The 16,560-nt window shown below is 45.8% G+C and overlaps 1 protein-coding gene across 2 annotated transcripts in view; it reads right to left on the bottom strand.

Annotated features, from left to right (window-relative positions):
• PAPSS1 (3'-phosphoadenosine 5'-phosphosulfate synthase 1) overlaps window positions 1–16,560 on the bottom strand; it is a 366,081-nt gene that overhangs the window by 256,494 nt on the left and 93,027 nt on the right. The gene's annotated exons all lie outside the window — the stretch shown is intronic.

Here is a 16,560-nt window from a genome sequence, read left to right as displayed (position 1 = left end):
GCAAAGTCTTCAGCATGTTCACTTCCTTCACAAACTGATTATGGAGCTCAACAGAGGTCACTGAAGAGAAACGACTGTCCCAAACAACTGTGTTTGAGTGGTTTGCAGTATTTCAGTTCAGGAGACGGTCCCTGGAAGGCAAAAAGAGTACTGCGGACGACCTGTGCCCACCATCACTGAGGACAATGTTGCTGCCATTCGGGCCATAGTTGAGGTGGACAACATGGTGACAGTGTGCCAGTTAGAGAAGGAGATGGGCATTTCATCAACCACCATCCGCTTGATGCTCCATCAAAAGCTTGTCCTGAGCAAGGTTTCTGCACGCTGGGTGCCCCATCAGCTTATTCAAGGGCAGAAAGAGGCTCGGATAATTTGGTGCCTCAATGCTGTCCTGGTTTGAGGGAGGTCACTTAAACTCTGTCTGGGAGATCATCAGTGGCAATGAACCCAAATCTACAGTTTTCGACCCAGAGATCAAACAGTTGGCACAGATGGTGTGCAAGAGGTGGCTTGTTTATGGCCAAGACTTGTCATGTAGCTACTGTACCACTCATGCAGCATCGCACTATCACTGGGGACTGGTACGCCAAACAATACCTGCCACAAGTGCTGGAAGACATTACCAGGCGCCGTCAAAGAACTCACATTTTTGGTACCCTTCTCCATCACGACAATGCACCTGCCCACAAGTCCAGGAAAGTGGTGGATTTTCTGGCCCAAGAAAGCATCCAGGAGCTCGGTCATCTGCCGTACAGACCAGACCTGGCCCCCTGTGACTTCTTCGTGTTCCCACAAATCAAGCACAAGTGGGATTTGTTTTGAGTCACCGGAAGCTGCAGTGGAGACCTTCATATCTGCTTCGAAATAATCCAGCTGCTTCACCATGCAATTTTGCATAGACTCCGCTGGCGAATACTTTGAAAAAGTGTAATTTTCACTTTTTTGTAAATAAAATACTTTTTGTGTATCCGTAAACTTCTTGCACACGCCTCATATGCACTATACTCAGCTAATGATTTAGCATATTGGCATTTCCTATTGAGTGAATTAGTTTTTCAATGAAGCAATTCATTATGCACACTTTAATATAACTTCTGGATTTAGTTGAATGCAGTAAACTTATTTTTAGGACAGTTTCAATTGTATTTTAATCAAGAATAGATAATTCCTTTTGGCCTCAGCCTGGTGGAATCCCTCACTGCCTCTGAACGTCTATATGTGAATAACCTTATAAAGTTGGCCAGGGTCTGTATTGCTCGTGGCTGGATGCCATCTGATCCCACTTCTCTCATCTCCGGGATAGCGTTAGTTAACATTACTGTCTCTCATGAGAGATTTATGTATCGGAAGAGAAAAACTTCCCTCGAAGTTTGAAAAGGTCTGGTCATTGTGGCAGAACTGTCGATATGCCCTTGCTGATCTAGCTAATGGCCATCCGCTTGGGCCCTACATTTCTGCTTCATCAGTGTCCCTCCTACAGCTCACGCCTTATTATCTATACTCATGTTAATACTGCTTCAAACTGTGACATTTATTCTTATTCGATTTTACTATATATTTTGTACACGTACTGTTCATCAGGGCCGTAACTAGGGTGGTGCAGGCGGTGCTCAGCACACAGCGCACATGCTCTGTGGGTGGAGAACCAGCAGCCTCCACCCACGATCTCCTACGTACCATCACCAGCTGCAGAGCTGACCGCTGTAATATATGTAGTAGTGCACCCGGCTTCATCTCTGCCAGGTGCATTGCTAGATACATTACAACGGGCAGCACTGCAGCTGCGCGACCGTGTGCTCCGCCCCCTCCTGGCTCCCACAGACTCTCTTGAGACTGTGAAAAATGCCATTCCCATTATCCTGCACTAAGGAGCCACAGCGTTTGGGCAGGGAGCCGGACTAGAGAGTCAGGACTCAGGGAGACCAACAGCTAAGTCAAGGAACACTAATTGCATAATGCTATAATGTATGTGCTGTGTTGGCGTAATGTGTAAGTGGCATAACTATGTGGGTATAAAGTGAAAGAGGCATTGCTAAAGGGGCGTAATGTGAATAATGAACACTACTTTGCTGTATAATTTGAATTGGGGATACTATTGTTTGGTCATGCCCCTTCCCTACGAGATCACTTGCTTTCTGTGGTGCGCACTCATCTTATTTAAAATATGGGGGTGCACCAATAAACTTTCTGGTACAGGGCACCAAAATCTCTAGTCACGGCACTGCTGTTCATATACCTTTTTTTTATATTGATATATGCATATTATTATTATCCATTATTTATATGGTGCCGCAGCACCCAATTACAAAGTAAACAAATAAGCAAAACATGAAGACAGTGACTTACAGTTCAATAAAATATAGGACAAGTACAGGGTATATAAACATGGCTGCATTAGTAAACAGCACTGAAATAAGTATCAGGGTGGCAGAAAACCTAAGGATTTGGTGCCATCAAAGGGAGTATTGAAAAGATGACAGGTTAAGAGACGTAAAAGTACATGAGGGAAGAGTACCCTGCTCGTGAGAGCTTACATTCTAAAGGAGAGGGGCACACAGACAGGGGTGACAAAGTTGGGGTAGAAATTGAGCGTGGGCCACAAAAGGCTTAGGATGAGACGGCTGGGTTTGGTGTAGAAGTGTGTCTTGAGAGCCCGTTTGAAAATTTTGTAGAGGTGGAGAGTCTGAGGGGGAGAGGGAGAGAATTCCAGAGAAAGGGCGCAGCATGTGAAAAATCTTGAAGGTAGGAGTGGGTAATCAGAAGGCAGGAGAGACTGCGTGCATTAGCAGAGTGAAGAGGACAGGCGGGAGAGTAAAGGGAGATAAGGTCAGAGATGTAACTGGGAATGGAGTGGGTGAGGGCTTTGTAAGTGAGTGTGAGAAGCTTGAAATGGATTATGAAGGGGAGCCAGTGAAGGGCTAGTAAGAGAGGAGAGGTGGATGTAGTGCGTTTGATGTGGAAGATGACCCAGGCAGCAGCACTGAGGAAAGATTGGAGTGGAGAGATGTATGTGTTAGGGATGCCAGTCAGGAGAAAATTACAGTAGTCCAGTTTGGAGATGACCAGTGAGTGGATAAGGGTCTTAGTGGCATTCTGGGTGAGAAAGGGTCTGATCCTGGAAATATTTTTGAGATTAAAATGACAGGTTTGTGATAGGTGCTAAATGTATGGTTTGAAGGAGAGGGAGGAGTCAAGGATTACTCCAAGACAGCGCACCTGGGGGCTAGAGAAGATAGTAGTGCCATCTATAGATAATGAAATTGAGGGAGGTTGTGCGGGAGGGTGGGAAGATGATCAGCTCAGTCTTAGACATGTTACGTTTAAGGAAGCGCTGGGACATCCAAGAAGAGATAGAGGGGTATATGCAATTCTGGACGAATTGCGCCTTTTTTTCGACAGTTTTAGGATTCGACTGTTCTCGACAGCCGAAACCCTCCACTCGGGACCATGAATTCGACATATTCAATACAAAACTCATTCGACACACCCCTTGTCGAATAACGGACCAATCGTCGAGTAGTGGACGTCCTGGATTCGACTTCCCGCCGTTTGGAGCCCTTTATAGGGCTTGTTTGCTGCGTGCTCAGCAGCCATTTTGTGAACCTGCAAAGAGGTGTGTTGAGGTGCAGAGCTAGCAAATTGGTTGTTGTTTGCTGTGGTATCGTTTGGACACCCAGCAGGCTTTAATCCAGGACGGACAGGAGGATACCTGTTACCCCGGAGGAGAGTAGTTTTTGGAGAGATTTCTACATTTGTAGGTAAGTACCACATGTGGTCTGGCGTTGCATGTATGTGTTTGTGTAGTGGGGGGGTGACATGAGGTGTACATGTGGCGTTGCTTTGGGGTGTTAGGGGTATGTATGTGTGCAGATGTGTATATAGCTCCTGCTCGTATTGCTGCATGTTTTTTTGGGAGTTTTGTGTTTGGGGATAGTTTTTCACGTTTTTTTTTTGTTTTCATAAAATGTTTTTGGGTCATGCTTTTGCATTGGTGTACCTCCAGCATGTGCAGGAATGCTTTTTGGCTTGTTTGGGCTGACTTTGAGCGTGTCGGTATCTGCCATGTGGCTGACATGTGGTGTCGTTTGTTTCCAAAACATTTTTTTTTTTTTGCTCCTACTTTAGCACTGGTTGACCTCCAGCATGTACAGGGATGCTTTTGGCTGAGGTTTTTTAAATTTTTCTATTTTTTTTTTTTTTGTTGTGTTTGGTCCTGCTTGAGCACTGGGGTCCCAACAGCATGACGTGTGGTTGCATGTAATTATGTAATGTGTGTTAAATTTGTAAAAATAATTTTTCTTTTTACAACAGAGATGTCCAGGGACAAGCGGCCCCGATCCCCCCCTTCCCCCCACCCCTCAGAAGAATTTTCCCTGCACAGCAATGAGGAGTGGGAGCCGACCCAGGAGGAGGATACGACCGACCAGGCATGCAGTGACCAGCCGCGGTCGTCAAGGGACCCAAGGGAGAAGCAAAAGAAAAAGAAAAGGCCTAGACAGGTAAATACTGTCAACACCTGCAGACACAATAGCATGCAACTTGACACACCCTAGTTTGCGCACTACCATGCACACCTACAGGTATCTTTGCGCACAGCCAGGGATACTGACACACTCACAGGTACATACCGATCTTATTAAATGCATGTTTTTTTTATCCCTAAAGGCAAGAAGCCAGCCAGAGGAGCAGTCGGAGGAGGAAGCCTCTGGTGAAGACGCAGGACAGAAGAAGCCGCGTGGACCCAGATACACCGAGGCGGAAAACTGTGCCCTAGTGGATGGCATCGATAGGTCCTACGACGTTCTGTCCGGACCAAGGGCACAGAGCACAGCAGCTAAGACCAAGCGAAACATCTGGGATGCCATCGCGAGACAAGTCACTGCAGTATCTGGAAACCGCCGGAGCACCAGAAACTGCATGAAGCGGTACAGTGATTGCCGCAGACAGACCAAGAAGAAGATGGGGATTCAGCGCCGACATGAGACAGCTACGGGAGGTGGTCCGGCTCTCAATCTAAAGTGGCTACCCTGGGAGAACGTTATTAGAAGGCGCATGAACCCTGTTATGGTCCAAGGAGTTTGCGGAGGTGTGGACTCCAGCCGTCCTGCTGGCTATCCCAAGGAAGAAGAACCGCCCAGAAGACGGCGGGAGACAAGCAGTCCAAAAGGAGGCCTGATGGTAAGAATACATTCAGATGAGCTATAATAAATCTTTTTTTTTTTTTTTTTGCTAATGTGTTTGTTCTTTTTCCCCAGGCACGCCTGCCCAGAGGACATCACCTGCGCGCAGGACATCGGCAGCGCGCGGACCATCACCTGCGCAGCAGGCATCGGCAGCAGCGCGTGGACCATCACCTGCGCAGCAAGCATCAGCAGCGAGCAGATCACCTGCGCGCCACACTTAGTCATCAGCGCGCAGAAAGTCACCTGCGCGCCAGAGATAGTCAGCGCGCAGACCATCACCCGCGCGCCAGACATCAGCGCGCAGAACGTCACAGCGCAAACTACATCTCCTGCGCGCAGGCCATCATCAGCCATACCCTTGAAAAGTCTCCAGAATTGAGGACAAGTGAAGCTCCTGGAGCAGGATGGAGGTGGTTTTTATTTTGGGGGGGAGGTTTGGGGGGGGGGGGGGGGGGGTCGCCATTTTTGTATAGTTTATTAACTTTATTTTATATTTTTCTTCTTTTGCAAACAGAGGTGCCACGTACCAGCAGCAGACTTGCGTGGGGATTGGTCCCTTCTTCAGGCCGGATCTCCTACAGGAATCGTCGGACGACGAGGTGGAAGTGCAGCAGCCTGCTGTTTCTACATCCCTGTGTGAGTAATTATCAAATTGTGAGCCTTCAAACAAATGTATGAATGTGGATACTAATTTCTAATTTTCTTTTCAGCTGAACAAATGCAATAGGTGGCAGACGTACAGGAAGGGCAGGATACCTCAAATGTTCAGAGGGTACACACCCTGGCAGCAGAGATGACTGCCCGCCAGGATACCTACACGAATGTCGTTGAAACCAGATTGGACACCATTGAGAAGACAATGGAGAAGATGACAAACGGTCTGGTTGAAATGCAAAAGGCTCTTGCCGACAGCACGGCTGAAACGCAAAAGACCAGACGAGAAGATCACAGGGAGACTATGGACATCCTTCAAGTTCTGGCCACATCCATCAACCGGCTGGTGGATAACACATCATGCCTGGCACACAGCGTTGACAACATGTCGGAGAGCCAACGACATTCGGCAGCCAGCCACCAGATCATCGCAACCACACTGCAGATGATGTACAATAAGCTCCCAGAGCCAGCTCATCAACACGCTGGTGAACCACCACATCCACCATCACAAGCCACACGGACGCCTCCTGCCCTTCCTCCACCACCATCCTGGTATGGATGGTCACAGCTGTACCAAGGATATACAGGGATGTACCCCACCTACCAGATGCCTCCACCACCAACACCGGCCGCATCATCTACACCAGCACGGCCACCGAGGCCAAGTCAACGCACTCCACAGCCGCCCAGGGCATCAACGCCCCATCAGGAGGAAGAAGAGGATCCGGACGGACAATCACCATAAGCCCGGTCGTATGGTTTTATTATTTACTCTTATGTTTTTCATGTTTCCCTTTCTCCCCCTCCCATTAGGTTTTTTTTTTTCTTAATATTGTTTTATATTTGTGTTGGGCTCCCCCACCCCCGACCAGATACTACCAAGGAGCTTTATGTCTGGGCATACATGCGCAGGCATGTATGCGGGCGCGTGTGGTAACTGATGAAAGCTCCTTGTGGTTACATGTATGATGGGCCAAAGAGCTATTCTGATACCACTTTTTTTTTTTTAAACAAACTCCTTTTTGTATTGGTGTAAAATAGGCTTTCACTGTTGTGTGAATTTACTATTCACTAGTGTTTATTTTTGGTTTCTTCATAGGATTGGGTGGAAAATTGAAGTGGACGGCGTAGTTCGTGTTGTGCGTACCAAGGTGAGTAAAGCCATGTTTCAATGTATATATTCAAGAAACTTTGGACCGCCTGCCCTTGGGGGAACAACACAGTCCAGCAATGGATCATGCTGGGCTGCGTGGTTTCACAAGTGCAGCTGTGTCAAAGTGCTGACCACTGACACCACTCTGCCACTTTGGACTCCCTGCCCTTGGGGAACAACACAGTCCAGCAATGGGTCATGCTGGGCTGTGTGGTTCCACAAGTGCAGGCGTGTCAAAGTGCTGACCACTGACACCACTCTGCCACTTTGGACTGCCTGCCCTTGGGGAACAACACAGTCCAGCAATGGGTCATGCTGGAATGTGTGGTTCCACAAATGTTCTTGGAAAAGGAATGAACATGACATCATTAGTGTCTTTACTTAATATGGAATTTCTTTTTTTTTTCCACAGATCTCTACACAAGAAAAGAAAATAAAGAAAAACAAACTACTTTTTTTGTTTTTATTTCAATTTATTTTTGAATCCAAAAAAAAAATACAATTTTAATTCTTCAATAAATTTTTAAAATGAGAAGTTTTGTGTGGTTTTTCTTTAAATTATTAGTTGACAAAATGTAAAATATGGCATTTCAGAGATGCAGTGGTATTGTGGTAGGTCGCCCATGGTACAGCAGGGGAACGGTCTTGTCTCTTGACATCCACGCTGGTTCCTGTACCTTGGGAAGGATACTCCGCAAGACCTGTGGAAGAGAATAGTATGAGGTTCCAGGTATTTGTGTCATCCAAAGACAAGGTACAAGCAGGTTACATCGGCCTTTGTCCCAAATGCAACCCTTCGGCACTTGAGAAACTAGATATCCAAACATTCCCTGACACAGCGTAAGCATTGCAGTGTCAGGGCATGATTGGATGTGCAGTTTTACAAATGCCGGAGGGCTGCACTTTGGACATGCCGGGGTTACTTGGTCAAGAGGGAGTTTTGGGCAATACATCTCACCTGAGGGGGTTGTCTGCTACATGGCGGAGGTTCAGTTCCACATCACAAGTAGGTCGCCCATGGTACATCAGGGGAACAGCCGTGTCCCTTCACATCCACGCAACTTGGGAAGGATACTCCGCAAGACCTGTGGAAGAGAATAATATGAGGTTCCAGGTATTTGTGTCATCCAAAGACAAGGTACAAGCAGGTTACATCGGCCTTTGTCCCAAATGCAACCCTCCAGCACTTGAGAAACTAGACATCCAAGCATGCCCTGACACAGCGTAAGCATTGCTGTGTCAGGGCATGATTGGATATGCAGTTTTGCAAATGCCGGAGGGCCGCAGTTGGGACATGCCTGGCTTACTTAGACAAGAGGGAGTCTTGGGCAATACATCTCACATGAGGGGGGGGGGGGGGGGGGGTGTCTGCAACATGGCGGAGGTTCAGGTCCACATCACAAGTAGGTCACCCATGGTACAGCAGGGGAACTGTCCGGTCCCTTCAAATCCAGGCTGGTTCCTGCAAATCGGGAAGGATACTCCACAAGACCAGCGGAAGAGAATAAGGAGGTAATTTGAGAGCGTTTCCTCCACCCTGGGAAAGAACAAAAGGTCCCAGCAACACTGCGCATATACACAGGTTACTCAGACAAGATGGAGTTTTGACCAATACATCTCACCTGAAAGAGTGACTCTAACATGGCGGTGGTTCAGGTACAAATCACAAGTAGGACGTCCATGGTAGAGTGGGGTAAATAGTCCAATACTGTAGTGGCTTTGCAGAAGTGTATCCTGGGTAAAACTGTTGAATCATGGGCACATTCCCCTCAGCAGAGTGAAGAAAAAAATATTATTTTTAAAAATCTATTAAAAAATACTTGTGGGTCAAAAATTGACAAACCAAGTAGATAATCCCTTCAAATATAAATAGATATGCTATTAGCAATAAAAAAAACACGTTTTTAAATTTTTTTTATTAGATTCCGCCAGCAAAGTGAGGCGGAATGAAATTGACGAAATTACTGTCGAAAAGCACTGTTGTCGAATCGACATTCTTCAATTGAATATACTTTTGTCGAAAAGCCGCATTTTGACCATTGCAGACATGCCGAATTTTGAAAATGTCGATTTGCAAAAAGTCGAATCTGAAACGGCAGGTATTTTGACGAAAAGTACTGTATTGCATTGTCGAATCCAATTCGACATGTTTGTCGAAAATGCCCCGTTTTTCGACTTTTGCGGCAATTTGACCGCAATTGCACATACCCCATAGAGACAGTTGGATACACGAATGAGGAGAGCAGGAGAGACGTCAGCGGAGGAAAGGTAGATTTGAGTATCAGCACAAAGATGATATTGTAAGTCAAAAGAGCTAATGAGTTCTCCTAATGAGGATGTATAAAGAGAGAGAAAAAGGAGAGGACCAGGAACAGAGCCTTGGGGGATACCTACAGTTAGTGGAAGTGGGGGGGGGGGGGGGAGCCATGAGAGGAACGTTTAGAGAGGTAGGAGGACAGCCAGGAGAGAGCAGTTTCACGCAGAGCAAGGGAGTGAAGGATTTGCAGAAGGAGAGGGTGGTCCACAGTGTCAAAAGCAGCAGAGAAGTCAAGAAGAATAAGCAAAGAGTAATGACCCTTGGATTTAGCAGATTGCAGACTTTTGCGAGGGCAGTTTCAGTGGAGTGGAGATGACGGAAGCCAGGCTGGATTGAGTGAAGTAGTGAGTGGTAGAAAAGAAAGGCAGTCAGGCGGTTATAGACCATACACACAAGGAGTTTGGAGGCAAAAGGAAGGAGTGAAATGGGTCGATAGTTGGAGAGAGTGTGTGTGGATCAAAAGAAGGTTTTTTAAGAATAGGGGAGATGAGTGCATGCTTGAAGGCAGAGTAGACAGTGCCTGATGATAGGGAGAGATTGAGGAGGTGGGCAAGATGGGAGCAAGCAGACAGAGAGAGAGAAAGAGAGAGAGAGAGAGAGGGGGGGGGTCAAGTGGGGAGGTGGAGGGGGGTGAGGAATGAATGAGGGCCATAACTTCCTCACCAGATACATGGGAGAAAGATGTCAGAGTAGGTAAGAGGGAAGGAGAGGGGTGGGTAAGGGACAGGAGGTGGCTGCTTGCTGATTTTTTGGTGGGATGTGATGTCATCACATATGGTGTCAATTTTGGATGTGAAGTAAGTGGCAAAGTCAAGAGCAGAGAGTGAGGGGGAGGAGACTAGGTAGGGGTGGGCAGAGGAGGGAGTTGAGAGTGGCAAAGAGGTGCCGGGGATAGGAAGACTGGGAGGATATGAGGTTCTTGAAGTATGACTGTTGAGCAAGGGAAAATGCAGCATTGAATGAGAGCATAAGTTTGAAATGGAGGAAGTCTGCCTTAGAGCTTGATTTCCTCCACTGTCGCTCAGCAGTACGTGAGCATTTTTGAAAATATTTGGTGCATTTGGTGTGCCAGGGTTGAGGTGTTGATCTGCGATGGGTGAATAGTGGTTGGTGGAGCGACAGAGTCAAGAGCAGAAGTAAGGGAAGTGTTGTATAGGGATGTGGCTTGTCCAGGGCATGAAAGAGACAGCATAGGAGAGAGAAGTTAATCGAGAAGGGAGGATAGGGAAGTGGTGTCGATAGCCTCAATGTTGCGTTTAGTGATGGCAGCCTTAGAATGTAGAGATGGATTAGCAGAGAGAGAGAAGTTAAAGGCGAGCAGGTGTGGTCTGAGAAGGGAAATGGAGAGTTGGAGAAATCAGAAATATCACAACAGTGAGTGAAGACCAGATCCAGTGAGCTCCCATTCACATGGGTGGGGGAGGAGGTCCACTGGGAAAGACTGAGTGAAGATGTAAGGTTAAGGAGTTTAGAGGCAGAGGATTTTGTGGGGTTATCAATTGGGATGTTGACGTCGCCTAAGATAATGGAGTGAATGTCAGAAGAGAGGAAGTCAGGAAGCAAAGTTGTCAAGGAATTTGGAGGGCATGCCAGGGGGGTGGTAAATGACAGCTTCTCGTAGATGGACAGGTTGAAAGAGGCGTATAGCATGGACCTCAAATGTAGAGAATGTAAGGCATGGTTCTGGGGGATGAGTTGGTAGGAGTAGCTAGAGGGTAAAAGGATCCCAACACCACCGCCTAGGCGACCCCCAGGTCGGGATGTATATGAGAATGTGAGGCCCTCAGCAGAGAGAGTGCAGCAGGAGAAGTGGTGTCATAGGGAGTAATCCAGGTTTCTGTAATGGCCAGGAGATGCAGGGAGTTGGAAATTAAAAGGTCATGGACTGGGGGCCAGTTTGTTACAAACAGATCTAGCATTCCATAGGGCAAATGATAGGGGGTGTGAGTTTGAGGGAGAGATGCAAATGAGATTATCAGGGTTGCTGTAGCGTTGAGATAAAGCAGACATAGTGTTAGTGTGGGCTACTGAGCTAGGAGGGGAATACTGCAGGAGGAGGGCAGGGAGGGAATGCAGTGTGATGTAGATGTAGATGAGGTGAGGTATAAGAGAATGGAGGGTGGTACCTGGGCTGAGTTGTGGGGTAGTAGAACCATGTTGGGGCAGAAGTGACAAAGTGGGGTGACAGGTAGAGAGGAGGGGAAGGGAGGGAGAGGGGTGGATGGGAAACAGAGGAGGGGAGAGAGTAGGAGATGTAGGAGACTAGGGGGGAGGGATAGATGTGTAAAGAAGGTGCAGAAGAAAGAATTAGGTAGATTGGTGAGGTGGAGGGTTTATGCAAACCTGGACATAGTATGGTGTAAAAATAAAAAATTAAAAATATAACTACAGGTTGAGTATCCCATATCCAAATATCCGAAATACTGAATATTCCGAAATACGGACTTTTTTGAGGGAGAGTGAGATAGTGAAACTTTTGTTTTTTGATGGCTCAATGTACACAAACCTTGTTTAATACACAAAGTTATTAAAAATATTGTATTAAATGACCTTCAGGCTGTGTGTATAAGGTGTATAAGAAACATAAATGAATTGTGTGAATGTACACACACTTTGTTTAATGCACAAAGTTATAAAAAATATTGGCTAAAATGACATTCAGGCTGTGTGTATAAGGTATATATGAAACATAAATACATTCTGTGCTTAGACTTGGGTCCCATCACCATGATATCTCATTATGGTATGCAATTATTCCAAAATACGGAAAAATCCCATATCCAAAATACCTCTGGTCCCAAGCATTTTGGATAAGGGATACTCAACCTGTATTGGAAAAAGGAGTTGAGACTGTATAATAAAGACAGAGCAGATGAATTGCAGGAGTTTTGGTAAAAGTACAGTGTTGGTAAACATGTATTATAGTTGAAAATAATGGAGTTACAAGTGAAACTTAGTGTGAAGATTATAAGATTGCATTAGTACAGTTTTAAAATAGACTGCTAAAATTGAGAGTGGTTGCGAGAGTAGGAAGAAAGCATTGGTAATTCAGAAAGGATTTAGAAGCATATGTTAAAGCAAAATTACATTGGTACAGGTGAGAATTCAGCTGTTTTTGGTAAGCTATAAACATAAATTTGAGTAGTTGCAGATGAAGTGTAAAGGTCTTGCAGCGTTCCTAACACAGATTTAAGTTATAAGTGTCCAGGTTAATAAACTGGAGTAGTTTGATGTGTAGAGTAAGTGGACTAACATTTGTTTTAAAGCTGTCCTTCAGTGGTCCAGATTATCTGTTGATTGTCCTCCTTCAGTTTTCCGTCGGTGTAACGTTATAATTATGTTTAAAATTGTAGCTATCCTTTGAATTAATGGACACAAGCCTTCCCAATGCTCTTTAAGTAATAGGCCAAGCATGTGAATACATTGATAACACCCAAACTCCAATGAACCCTCCCCCCAGCAATAGCTAGCAATAAAACAGGTTTAAGAAAAACAAGCTAACATACCAACCATCTAAAGGCCGATGTAGGAGAGATGTGTGCTGAGCGAACCGCTCAGCACACGTCTCCCACCGCTCAGCACAGCGCGATGTGTGCTGAGCGTACGGGGAGGGCGCTCATTTCACCCAGCGGGTGAAATGACCGACCTGCTAGATTGGCCTAGCACCAGCTATCGCTGTGGGGGGTGCACACGGAGCGATCATGCTTAAAATCTAAGCAATCTAGTCAGATTGCTTAGATTTTAAGCAGCGATCGCTCCGTGTGCACCCCCCTTTAGATTTAACAGAGTCATGCCCTCATGCCTAAACTCAGGATATAACATTCCAATTAATCAATAGCTACCCATCATGTGCATAAACAATCTAATACGAAAGCAGATGCCTTATGCCTATGGCAATGCTATAATTCTTATCAACCAATTTGCTAACTAGTATTTCAGTGCAATCAGTAGTGATAATCTGCAGGTCTCATTTTCAATATACCTAAATCAAGTATATTTTCACAAGCAGCCATTTGGTTGAAATGTTCTGCAGGAGGATAGTAGATGAAATTACCTAATGCTCTTCTATTTGCTATTTTATTCTATAATTGTCTGTTAATTTAATTTTGTTTTCTTTTTGTATTTTTCGTCTTTGAATGACTTCGAAATTTCAAAATTAATAAAACATATTTTATTAAAATAGATGATACCAGTTCTACAGTGTGTGTGTCCATCGTGTGTGTGTGTGTGTGTGTGTATACACACACATATGAAGGGTACTAGAACCGGCACTTACCCTAATCCACTTTGCTCCAGTGCTTTCTGGAAACATCATTATGCAACCAGCAGAGACACGCAGCGGCACTCAGAGACTCATCCCAAGCAGATAAAGTGCAAACGGTGTTTAATTCATCATTTAATTCCATGATGCATTAAACACAGTTTGCACTTCATCCACTTGGGATGAGTCTCTGAGTGCCGCTGCTGCATGTCTCGTGTGTGTGTGTGTGTGTGTGTGTGTGTGTGTGTGTGTGTGTGTGTGTGTGTGTGTGTGTGTGTGTGTGTGTGTGTGTGTTCTCTCTCTCTATCTTATAGCAATAGTGACATTGGTGCCTGAGGGTTGCTATAACACCCAGAATTCATCAAACCATCTGATAGTATTATACAATGGTAAAATATAACATTTCAGCAATTTCCACCCCCCTACAGACATGAAAATGAGGGTCACAATAAGAACAAGTGTACAGATATTTATTTTTCGATCTCCTCCTTCTATTAGTGTAGGTTGGAGGTTACATCACAAAGACAGATAACCCAACACATTTTGTCTCATACCGAGACTTCATCAGGGGTAAAACTCACTTTAGTAATTACCATCAAAGTATTATGCCGTAGTTAAAATTGCTCTTGGATACTCACATCAATCAGACAAGCCACAAAACATTACTTACGTGGCTTAGAAGTGCCTGATAAGATCTAAAAAAAGGCTTATGATACTTAAGGTGGGTACACACTAGACGATATATCGGGCGTTCTATTGAACGGCTGATATATAGTCTACTGATCGGCGGGTGTGTACAAACGATATGTCTGAGAACACCGTCGTTCACAGACATATCGCTTCGGCCCTGCAGCACAGACTATGACTGATATATCTGCAGATATATTGGTGCATCGTTCTGTGTGTATGCCCGAGCCGCGATAGGTCGTCCTGCTCCTCCATCATGTAAAGGGCTGGATTATGCAAATATATGCCCACATCACATGACCTGGAGAAAGGCAGCAGGAGCTGTGATCTGTGGTCAGGGAGTGGAGGTTACGGTAGGCAGCAGAAGGCTCTGAGCTGTGGCTTGTGCGGGGGGGGGGTCTGCGGTGTCTGCCTGAGCTGTAATCGTTAGTTGCTGTAATCATCCTGCAGTGCAGGGGAGGCGGGTTTCAGCCGGAGCTATGAGTCGGGAATCGGCTAACCTGTGCTAGAAGGGGGGGTGCGGATGTCACCTGGAGCTCTGACCATGTGCGGGCTGCGGGGGGTATAATGCCAGCGTCAGTCTCAGCTGTGATCTGGGGAAAGGGGTGCATGTGTCAGTTGGTGCTGTGACCACGTGTGCACTGGGGGTTGCAGACTCCAGCTAGATCTGTGACCAGCTATGTATGGAGTGCATGTGCCAGCCCGGGTGGGGGTGGAGGAGCTATGTGCGAGTATGTGACTGCAGGTAGGGGGGAGGCGGTACAGGTAAGTGATTGCAGGGGGGGAGGGAGGCGGTACAGGTGATTGCGCGGGGGGGAGGTGGTAAAGGTATGTGAATGCAGGGAGGGGAGGGGAGGGCGGCAGTACAGGTATGTGTTTGCGGGGGGGGGGGGGGGGGGAGGCGGTACAGGAATGTGATTGCAGGTTGGGAGGGAGGCGGTACAAGTGTCCCGAGGGTATTATATTATCACCTTAGGCTATGGGCACTTTCACTACATCATATTCTAATTTCTAACACTGGGTGTGTTATTCCGTGATTGCACGGAGCTTAGCAACACTGCTTATTTTTCTAGCACGTTCTACGCACATTTTTTGCAATATTGCACTATTGTCATATTTCTTTATTCCTTCTGGCCCATACACCGGATTCTCACTTGGGACGGAGGAAGGACTAATAGGAGGAAAGACCATATTACTTGCCGAAATTATTCCTTGGTCCGGTACGCATATATCTTATATTTGGTATGGGATACTAATTACACAGAAGGCGCTGAGTCCTACCCCTCCTCCATGCACATCTTTCTGTGGACTTTGAAATAGAGTTTGCTTTTGAGGACTTATTTCAGCAGTCCCCTTATTCTGGGGAAGGGTAATGCAGATTGGTTTATTGATTGTTGGTCATTTGCTTTTGTACTGTTTATATAAGCTTTGTTAACTAGGTAGCAGCGCTGATTACAATATAAAACTCATGTCGACAGGTCAAAGAGTCGACAAAAGTTTTTCATGATTTTTTTCATTGAAACAGACTTGTTCATACTTTACCATCCCAGTGGACCTGGAGGGGGAATATAACAGCGAGTGCAGCAAGCCATGCGAGGGGACGCAGTACACTTATATGGGGTCCATGTCGACATACACACAAAAAAACAATGAAAACCGTGTGTCGACATTTTGAACTGTTGGGATTTTGACCTTGGTCTGGATTTTGACCTTAGTCGGGATTTTGACAGTCTGTCAATTGCGGTCAGGATTTTGATTGTAGGTATTTCATACCGATCCCGATTAATCACTGGTTGGTTATTTAGCTATCTTGCACACAGTGCACTAGGATTTTTTGTGAACAGACATTTGCAAAAGCAGTTTAGACATCAAGCTGGGCATTATTTGAAAAAAAAATCAGTATATGTGTGGATCCAGGCTCTAAAGTTTTAAAGCTGACAGAGTGCATACTTGAATGGCAAGCTGTGTAGTTCCATTAATGGGCGACACGTGAAGTTGAACAAAAAACAGAAAACGCATTCATTGTTTTGTCCCAAATACTTCTAGAGCAAAAGAGTTGGAATACCTCCAACAAATAGAGGGCATGTCAAGGGGTCCACAGTAGCGTGGGGAGTGAAACAAAGTTAACTAAAGCCATGTGCGTGTCAACCAAGTTTGAGGTTTATACGAACACGTATGCTAATGCATGAGCAAGGTGGGAAGCGTAATAATACTTCTGAAGACAGAGAACCCGTCCGCCATTCACTTGTACAGTCGTGCACATTGTAATTCAGAGCCTCCTCCCAGCTCAAAAAGTGTACAA

This window comes from Pseudophryne corroboree, chromosome 1 (assembly GCF_028390025.1).
Source record: "Pseudophryne corroboree isolate aPseCor3 chromosome 1, aPseCor3.hap2, whole genome shotgun sequence".
In the NCBI taxonomy this organism is placed as follows: Eukaryota; Metazoa; Chordata; class Amphibia; order Anura; family Myobatrachidae; genus Pseudophryne; species Pseudophryne corroboree.
This window is presented reverse-complemented; position numbering and strand designations above follow the sequence as displayed.